The following is a 9,180-nucleotide window of genomic DNA, read 5'->3' as shown; positions in this document are numbered from 1 at the left end:
CGCGTTTCTCCACGGACACGGACAACAGGCTGCCGAACTTACTGTTACAAAATTCAAACATGAGGTTTACACCTCAGCTTGTCAGCAGTGTCCGTCAGGTTACCATATTAACAATATTTGTTGTTGAAATGCTCAAATTCTGTACTATATTCATCTAGGTGACTAAGTGGGCCTTCAGACACCGAACACGTCTGCTGCATGGAGACACCACAGGTAATGTAACTGTCTGTTACACCAAGTTGTCTGTTGAGATTATTATTCACATAACATGAAGATGATCATGATTCACACTAGGTAAAAAGACCGATGCAGCAGCTGGAGAAGGAAGAGGCTTGCATGGTGGGACATCCTGGTTGAACCCGTCTGTCTGAATGTTCTCTCTCCAAAACGCATGAAATATACAGCTGGTTATGGTGCTTTACACGTAAGAGGAATACAGCAGTCTGTTTTATCAATTGTGTTTTGTAAAAATAAATCCCTCTATGCAACATATTATGCAGTCTTCCTGACCGTTACTTCAGTAATATTAACCATGACACATTTTACAATTACTGTAAAGACTTTATTGTCAAATTAATCAGCAGTTGAAGTTCACAGTTATCTCAGAACACAAACGCAAACTGTTTGTGGCCGACTCTGCAGGGTCATATCAAGATCTTCTGAAGTCAAGGAAGAGCCGCCCTCCAAAGTATCCTCCTCCTCTACCGGGTCCAGGCGAGCTCTCTTTGATGGTCTCCTTATTGGAGTGGTTGTGAAACGGGTCTGGAACCATGGCTGTGCCAACACCAAAGTCCTAGCAGGACACAGTAGCTGTAACAGAGTTGTATGGAGGAATGAAACCCATGATATCACATAATAGAAATACACATCTGCACAACTACTAGTAGTTGCTGTTAAACCTGATCTTAAGTAGGCTACATGTCAGGCTACACACCTTTACTTGGGTAAGGAGCCTGTAGTCCTCCTAGACAGGTGACTGCCAACAGTAGCTGTGGTGGGTCGCTGTGGGACGCTGATGTGAGCTGCTGCTCTGTAAGCAGACAGTCAGACAGACAGTCAGAGTTTACAACTACATGTCTGAAATGTGGAACATGTTACTATTTCACTATAACTGATGTGGTGACGCACCAATAGCTCATAAAATCCCTTCGTTAGCGGTGCAAAAACAAACGTTTGGTGACGTCGTCTTTGCATCGGCGTGTATAAACAAACACAGATCAGCTGCTCTTGCTGCCGCATTCAAGCTACAAAACGTTCCCAAGCAAACTGATGTCTAGCGTTATTTTACAGGTTTGGGCCCCCGCAGTACTACGTATCATTAACGGTCCTCAATATCAATACAATGGAAGCTTTTAACGCAACACGCCAATGCTAACTTTAGCGCAACACGCCAATGCTAAGAAAGCAACGGTAAACTGTAACAGGGCATATTACATAATATTTAGAAACTTACCGCTTCTGTGTCTGTGGTTGGCTCTCGGACTGTCGGTACTGATCCAAACTTTAGCCTCAGGTTAGAGGCATATCCTGAGCTGTAGCGACTGTCAAAGCTCCTGTCGGTGAAGTGCGTCGCACACACAAACACACATTTACGGACGCGTGTGCGCACATTTCCATCATAGATGCTCCGACGATGCCAGTAAATATCAGCAATTGGACTGCCAACTCGCTTTCTGTTGATTTTGGCATTTTGGTTCACTGGTTTGTATGTACATCACACTGACAGCCAACAGGTATGGGGATTATGTGGGCGGGACCACACAGGTGGAGCGATTCTAATGAGCCGAGATGACCCATATAAGGCACAGGAAAATTTGGTGCTGACATCATTTAGTGGACATTCTGCAAACCGTTTTATCGGGAGGATTTCTTTCAAACTGAGAAAGTGAAACAGGAAGATGGTGGTCTTTTCTGATACTGTGGGGACTTATTGACACCCCAGGGATCCATTTTAGGGTTGAAAAACATGGAAAAGTCGATTTTTCATAATAGGGCCCCTTTAAAGAAAATAACTATATAAATGTTTTAGCGCTAACTTAATAAAAATTGTTTACTGCGAGAAATAAAGATTGTTAACTTATACATCATACGTGTCTGTATTCATTTGTGTGCGGACCTGTGTATGGGATGTTTTCGGGAAACCCCCTCTGAGAAAGTTAAAGGAGTATACTCTTTAGGTGAAAGTCCTAAGGTGACGTTGTCGGTGTTATATAGATTCTCTAGATCTGCTGCTCACAGTTAGACGGGGCCAAGTGCACGCCGCGGCGGCGACGGGCCACATTCTTGGCGTTGTCGGCAGGATCAGCACAATCAGGCACGTATCTAGTTTTATTGTTGTAACCGTAGTTCGTTAGAGTGAATATTGCAGGGCAAGGCTCTTTTTCACTTTTCTTTTGGAGGCAAGGCAGTGGCTTGGGCTACAGACTGCTCGCTTCTGGCTATCCACGGAGACGACAGCTGAGGATTCTCCAGGATGATGCAGGAGCCGGAGGACCTCCAGGCTCGGGTGGAGCAGCTCCAGGCCGAAAATGATCGCCTACAACGGGATCGGGATGCAGCCCAGGCGGGCCCCAGTTCGGGAGGACTGTCAGTTGGCTTTGCCCCCACAGAGCGTGTGGTGTATCTCCCCCGTGAGAGACGATGTCCTGTTTTCAGGGGCATGAACATTATAAAAGGATGCAGGAGCCAAACTGCCACTCCGAGCTGGCGGGCTTTCAGCAGTCTCGGCAAGGCTTCTTGCCACGAAACTTCCGCTGCGCCAAGCTGAATCTGTGACGTCTCCCCCTGCTGCACCGCCAAACCCATCTCGGCGCAGGCAATCCACCAAACTGCCAAACTGACCGTGCGCAAGGCTGCGCTGGTCGAAACTTGCATTGCACTGGCTCCGCCACCCTGCGCCACCCTGCGCTGCGCCACGAAACTAGGGCCCTATGGATTAAGAATGGGATGTCACTTAAGTTCATGTGAGTCAACGTAGGTGAGCAAAGACTTTTGTCAATATAGTGTATGTTATATATTATATGGAAATGGACACATATGTTTTTACAAGAGATTTCCCCTGATGGTGAACAAGGCTTGGAAGAAAACAAATCATTTTTAAAGCTACTCCTAATTGCCTATAAATCAAAGAAAACAACCCTTTCCTGGTGCCGTTGCAACCCTGGATGAAAAGTACACTTGCTGCAGGTCCACGGCAATTGTTTTAGCTCTCTCAGATGCAGCAAAAGCATTGCATATTGTCAATTGTTTTCCAGAAGCCTTTGGGAGACCTAACATTTTTTCCCTAAAGAGATATCATGGACCTGAGCTGCTCTTATATGATATGAGATATATTTCACCAGTCAATCGATGTGGTACAGCCCATCTGGGAAGCCGGGCCCACTCTGTACTTGTCTTCTACGCCTGCCTCCTCCTCTTTCTTGTACATTTCAAGGGAATAGCCATGATGAGAACACTGATAGGGGGGGCTTGTCAATGCATCAGATATGTTGAGAGGCATCCCAGAGTGAAGTGCAATTACACAGACACTGAGAGGGGGAAAACATGACTCAGAAGTTGCTATGGGAGAGAACAGAGCGAGGGACTACGCAACTTTTTATTCTTTCTGACAAGGGTAGAAAAACACTACAGTGCTATTATTTCTTAGCACATGAATTCCTTATGCAATTGTATTCGCTCAATCTTCACTCCCTGTTATGTTTGTTTTGCTTATGCAATATGAAAACACCAGGTGTTATTTATGGCATGTTGTAAGCGATAATTGTGGAGGATCCTCATTAGAGGCGTTTCACCAGCAGGTGTATATGTTATCTTCAAAGCCAATGGAGATTCTATTTTCACACATCTTAATTGTGGTGGTCACACTGCACTTTTACATTCGGTATTAAGGTTGAAGGTCACTTTACCTAACCTGAAAACCTCCCGTATCACTTCCTCACGAGCTGAAAGCTGTAGTTTGTTGGTCGGAAGTTGGGGGGGGTCGGAGATATGAAAACATCTCACACCCGGAACGCAACAGTTTGTTTTGAAACATCCAATGGGAAGAGACACTTGCCTGTAGCACCCTACACGCTCTGCATCAATCCAAAAACACAGCCGCTCCCAAGAGATTATCGGCAGGAGCAGCAACAGAGGCAAACAAATAGACCACAGAGAATCTGTCCTTGAAACCAGTCACGTCTCCTTTGATCATTATAACTGGGCAGACATGCTGATTTTTTCAAGCTGTATGTTCAAATATTTTTAGCCTAATTGTTTCAGTGCATAACATCAGGTATAATTTGACCCCAATTAAGATGAGAGCTCGGCATGCTCTCAAGGTGACACATGAATTTAGACAAAACAGAAGCTAATGAAGAAAACAGCAATTTGACGACACAAATGCAGCATAAGAAAACCAAACCAGGTACAGAACTGTCATGTAAATACAGAAGTCCCACCAGAGTAAAGAAACAAGCTGCAAATAATAAAGTATTTACAAGTGTGACCAAACCAAGGCCTCTGCGGCTGAATAAGTACGTCAGTAACTGACTGATCAAGTTGCATCATTGGTCAGTTGAGTGACGGAGACCTACTACGTCACCAGGGGGCGTGACTCATGAGACATGCATTGTCTGAGGGAATCAGAGCAGCAGAAATAGCCTTCTTTTTACTAGCATTAGCAAACAATGGCTAGCGACTGGCTGCAACTGACTCTAACACAAATCTGATGCATTCTAAACTAGCCTGTTTTTAGCCAATGCTTCCAAAATGCCAACAGTGGTAGCAATAGGATCTCTCATGGTAAAAAAGAAATCGCTAATTTTAAACCATTTACGAAGCTCAAAGTAGCCCAACACTTCTTTGGTAGTATAATGAGGGTCCTAACATAGAATACGAGGCATTGACAACTTTCTTTTTCTTGAAATGAAGTCCCTAAAAGTTGATCTACAAGCATCGGCTAAAAACAGTCTAGTTTAGAATGCAACGGCTTAACGTTTTTTTGCTCCCCAACAAACATTCAAACTCGTTAGCATGCTAAGCATATCCAAAATCCATTTTACACCATATTTCCCCTTTAACAGAGCGGTGCTGCTAACGCTACAATAACAAAGCAGGAAGGTCCAGCCAAAGACTAGGTTTTACCATGCCTTTTTTGGTTACATCTGATCAGATTAGTTTTTGTTTCACATTGCAATTATGTCAGTGCACTCAAGAAGTACACATGACCAATGGGATCTAATCCCTGTTGATCATATTTTGCCGCTTGGACAGGCTGTTTGTGTAGTATCTTGATGCTGAAGGTTCATGTTTGGGTAACGTCCAATGTCAGGACAGCAAAGTAATTTGCCATCTTCCGAAAAAGGCTCAAGACTCACCTGTTCAGACTTCACCTCGACTCTGCATAGCATGACCCACTAACAACCAGTGTTGGGCAAGTTACTCTAAAAAAGTAACTAGTTAAAGTACTAGTTACTTCTCACAGAAAGTAACTAAAGTAGTTACTGAGTTACAAATTCTAAAAGTAACTAGTTACTTTGGAAAGTAACTTGCGTTACTTTCAAGTAATTTTTAAATACTGATGTGTCAAATAATTTGGACCCCATCTCCATCCCTCTTTGACGGAACTTAAAATACACGTGCATGTTCAATTATTTATGATAAATCTGAGTATTATAATGAAATGGATACTCAATACATTTCAAACAGAAATCCACAGTGCACAAATCTAAACAATTTTATTGGAGATATTATTACTATGCTTATAGAGTGGATTGATAAAAATAACAATATATCTTTTGGAAAAGCATGTAGCAAAACATTATCAACCAATTCTAATCCAATAGTAATAATAACAACAATAATAATAATACATTTTATTGATCAGATTATTGAGAGCTTTGTAAATGATGAGGAGGATCTTGAAGTGGATATGCTGCTTTATTGGGAGCCAGTGAAAGTGTTGCAGGATGGGTGTAGGAGTCTCTTATGTCCATTTTTCTTTTAAGCCGAGTTCACACCGGACCGAAAACCGGCGTCTTTGAGAGAGTTGGCGTCCGTGACATGAGTCTACTTGGTGTGGTCGCTCGAATCGGCCACGTCGGCGTTCATTTCAGCCGACTCAAATGTATAATCCGCCATTCGAGTCGGTCATTCTTTTACCATTCTGATTGGTGGAGGCTAGCAGCTTGACTAGCGAATCAGTGAAGCCCGGAAGTGACGATGGTAAACATACCAGATAAACAGTGGAATCGAAGAAGGTGTCGACACACTCTCTCAACGCATTGTTTTGGCATCGCTTGATTGTTGATCTTCGTTTGAATAATGTGGACTGAAGAGCTTGAGCAACAATTCATCATCATGGTGGAGGATAGACCGTCGCTGTTTGTGGTCGCTGGCAAGACCTATTCAAACAAGCAGGTCAAAACGGAAAGTTGGCGCCAGATATCAGAGGCGTTGAATCTACCAGGTAAGATTTGTATTTGTATACAAATATCGCATTTGTATGTAGCCTACATCCCACCTTAGTACGATGTGTAGGGGCAAAGGGCAACGTTTGCAGCGTCGAAACATTACCTTTGTTTTGATCGAAATAGCCTGTGAGCTAGCTGCTAACCAATGTGTAGCCCACTCTCTCGCGTTTGACCATCGGATTCCTCAGACATAGGATGTGCCTGCTATTTACTTTTTTGACCTGTGTATTTGCAGGCTTTTGTAAGTGTTATTGTGTAGGTTGATACTTTGTGTTGAGGAATTGCAGAATTTAATTCAACTCTAAACTGTATAAACTTTTCAGTGAAAGAGCTGAGGAAGAAATGGGACTCCCTCCGAACCCAGTTCAACCGCTACAAAAAGCTCCCTCCATCAGGAAGTGGAGCTTCAGAGAAGACGCCCAGACAGATATGGGTTTTACGAAGGATGCAGTTCCTCAAGCCACACATGCAGAGGAGAGAAAGCAAATCAAACCTCACTCAGGTAACTTTCGCTCTCCCATTGTTGAATAGTACTCATTTGTCATCTGAATGAAGCTCGATTAGTGTTCACTGCCGACTTATCATATATTCTTAAGAATTTAGAAGCTTTGCCACTGACAAAAAATGTGCTTCTGTGTTGTTTATGAATGCTTTGATTCCATGATATTATATATATTATTATTTTTTAGGAACCCACAGCCCCCACTGACACTAGTACCAGTAGGCCTACAGGCGCCAGGTTCGATGACCAGGACCAGGGAGAGAGTGAACGCGAGGAGGATCAGACCTCACCAATAGAATCACCATTGGCCGAATCAACTGTGTGTGAAGAGACCATCCATCAAGAGACACAGTCCCGAGCAGGGCCTTCTTCTAAGCGTAGAAGGTCTTCTCCCCAGTCCCCAGATAACACAGACCTCTTGCGCATAATAGGGGCTGCACTCATGAGGAAAGCAGAGACGAGGGCGGATGATGCCGTCACAGCGACCCTCAAAATCCTTGAGGTTAAGATAAGGCAGGCGCCACCAGAACTCTTGGCGAGCCTTGAGCATGAAATGCTCAACGTAATTTATAATATCACTACAAAGCACAACCAGGAACGCACTCACTTGGGAGAACTGGGTCCTTGAGGCTTTTTTATTTGATATTGTATGACTTGACAGTTGACCCTTTTGCATTTTGCACTTTACTTTACTTACTTATATTTATACATTATGTTTTGAGCTTTTGTAGTTTGTTATTGCTTGCCTTTTATATTCTATACATTTTATACTTGACACTTTTGCATTTTGTACTTAACTTTACTTATATTTATAGTTTAAGCTTTTGTATTTTGATATTGCATGCCTTTTGTATTTTATACTTTCTACTTTCTACTTCTTACAATAAAACATATCTTTGAAAAAGCAAATCTCCCTGCATTTTCATATCCACTGCAACCCCATTTCAACATTGTCTACACATTCCATTCATTCCATGATCTCCATCCCTATTAACAACTATTCAGCAATAATGCCTTGCTATTCTCATTGTAATGACTATCTATTACAAGTGAAAACCGCTAGCTTGGTCGTCTGGTCCTCCATTCATTCCATGATCTCCTTCCCCAATAACAACTATTCAGCAATGTCTTGCTATTCTCATTTGCAATGCCCATCACCTTCACCCTATTTCAACATAGACTAGAAGTGAATAGAGGTATGACAAGGTATTTCACACTAATATTGTCTTATATAATAGACCATGGACTGCTCCTATTGCATGTGAGCCAGTCACAAATGCTGATTTGATGATGCTACATGAGTCAATTATGATTGATATGATTTTTATTTATCTTTCTGAATAATCACAGCACACAAACACAGCACACAGTCAATCTGTCCTATATCTTGTCCCACTGAAAAGGCACTGCACCATGTTCATAAAATGTGTACATAGCCCATCCCTAATCTGTTTGGCCCTTGCTGCTGTATTTGTGGTCTGTGGCAAGTGGGCTTGTTGTCGGGCAGGGTCTTGCCGCCATCTTCCTGGAAAAATGCCTCCATCTGGTCCTTCCCGGTCTAGAATGTCTGCCATGTATGCAGCTCTGCTCTCACTCCGTAGGAAGTTATGCAGAGCACAACAAGCCAGGACAATGGACTCCACTTTGACCATGTCTCTGATGTTGATGGTGGTAAGCAAGACACGGAAGCGCGTGGCCATAATTCCAAATGCATTTTCTACAACCCTCCGCGCTTGCGACAGCCTGTAGTTGAAGATTCGCTGATCTACACTGAGACCGCGGTTTGCATATGGCTTCATCAGGTAGTCTTTCAGCGGAAACGCTTCATCTGCCACAATAGAGTATGGAGACAGCTTGTCAGAACCGGGAAGTGGTGCAGGGGGAGGGATGTTTGTGGTTTTGTTTACCAGGGCTTCTGCTAAGGTGCATCCACGAAACACTCCACCATCGGAAACTCTTCCATTACAACCAACATCCACATACAGAAATCTGTAATTGCTGTCGACCAGTGCCATCAGGACAATGGAGAAGTTGTGCTTGTAGTTGTACTATGTGGAACCAGACCTTGGTGGGGGGCGAATATTTACATGTTTCCCATCCAGAGCACCCAGGCAATTTGGGAAGTTCCACTCCAACATGAATCCACTGGCAACCTGCTGCCACTCATCAGCTGTGTCTGGGCACTGAAAACAAGAAAAATAACAACAGTGAATACCAAAGGCTGAT

At 43.3% G+C, this 9,180-nt stretch overlaps 1 long non-coding RNA gene across 1 annotated transcript; it reads right to left on the bottom strand.

Moving 5' to 3' along the window:
- Positions 1 to 681: 681 nt before the first annotated feature.
- On the bottom strand, positions 682 to 1,575 carry LOC311016623. The gene is made up of 3 exons (XR_014597518.1): positions 1,454 to 1,575; positions 935 to 1,030; positions 682 to 810 (listed from the first exon to the last, which is right to left on the bottom strand). It is a non-coding gene; the product is annotated as an uncharacterized lncRNA (long non-coding RNA).
- Positions 1,576 to 9,180: the final 7,605 nt, after the last annotated feature.

The sequence above is a fragment of the Eutrigla gurnardus genome, assembly GCF_963514095.1.
Source record: "Eutrigla gurnardus genome assembly, chromosome: 1".
Taxonomy (NCBI): Eukaryota; Metazoa; Chordata; class Actinopteri; order Perciformes; family Triglidae; genus Eutrigla; species Eutrigla gurnardus.
The sequence above is the reverse complement of the archived record's forward strand: the minus strand, read 5'-3'. Positions and strand labels throughout refer to the sequence as shown.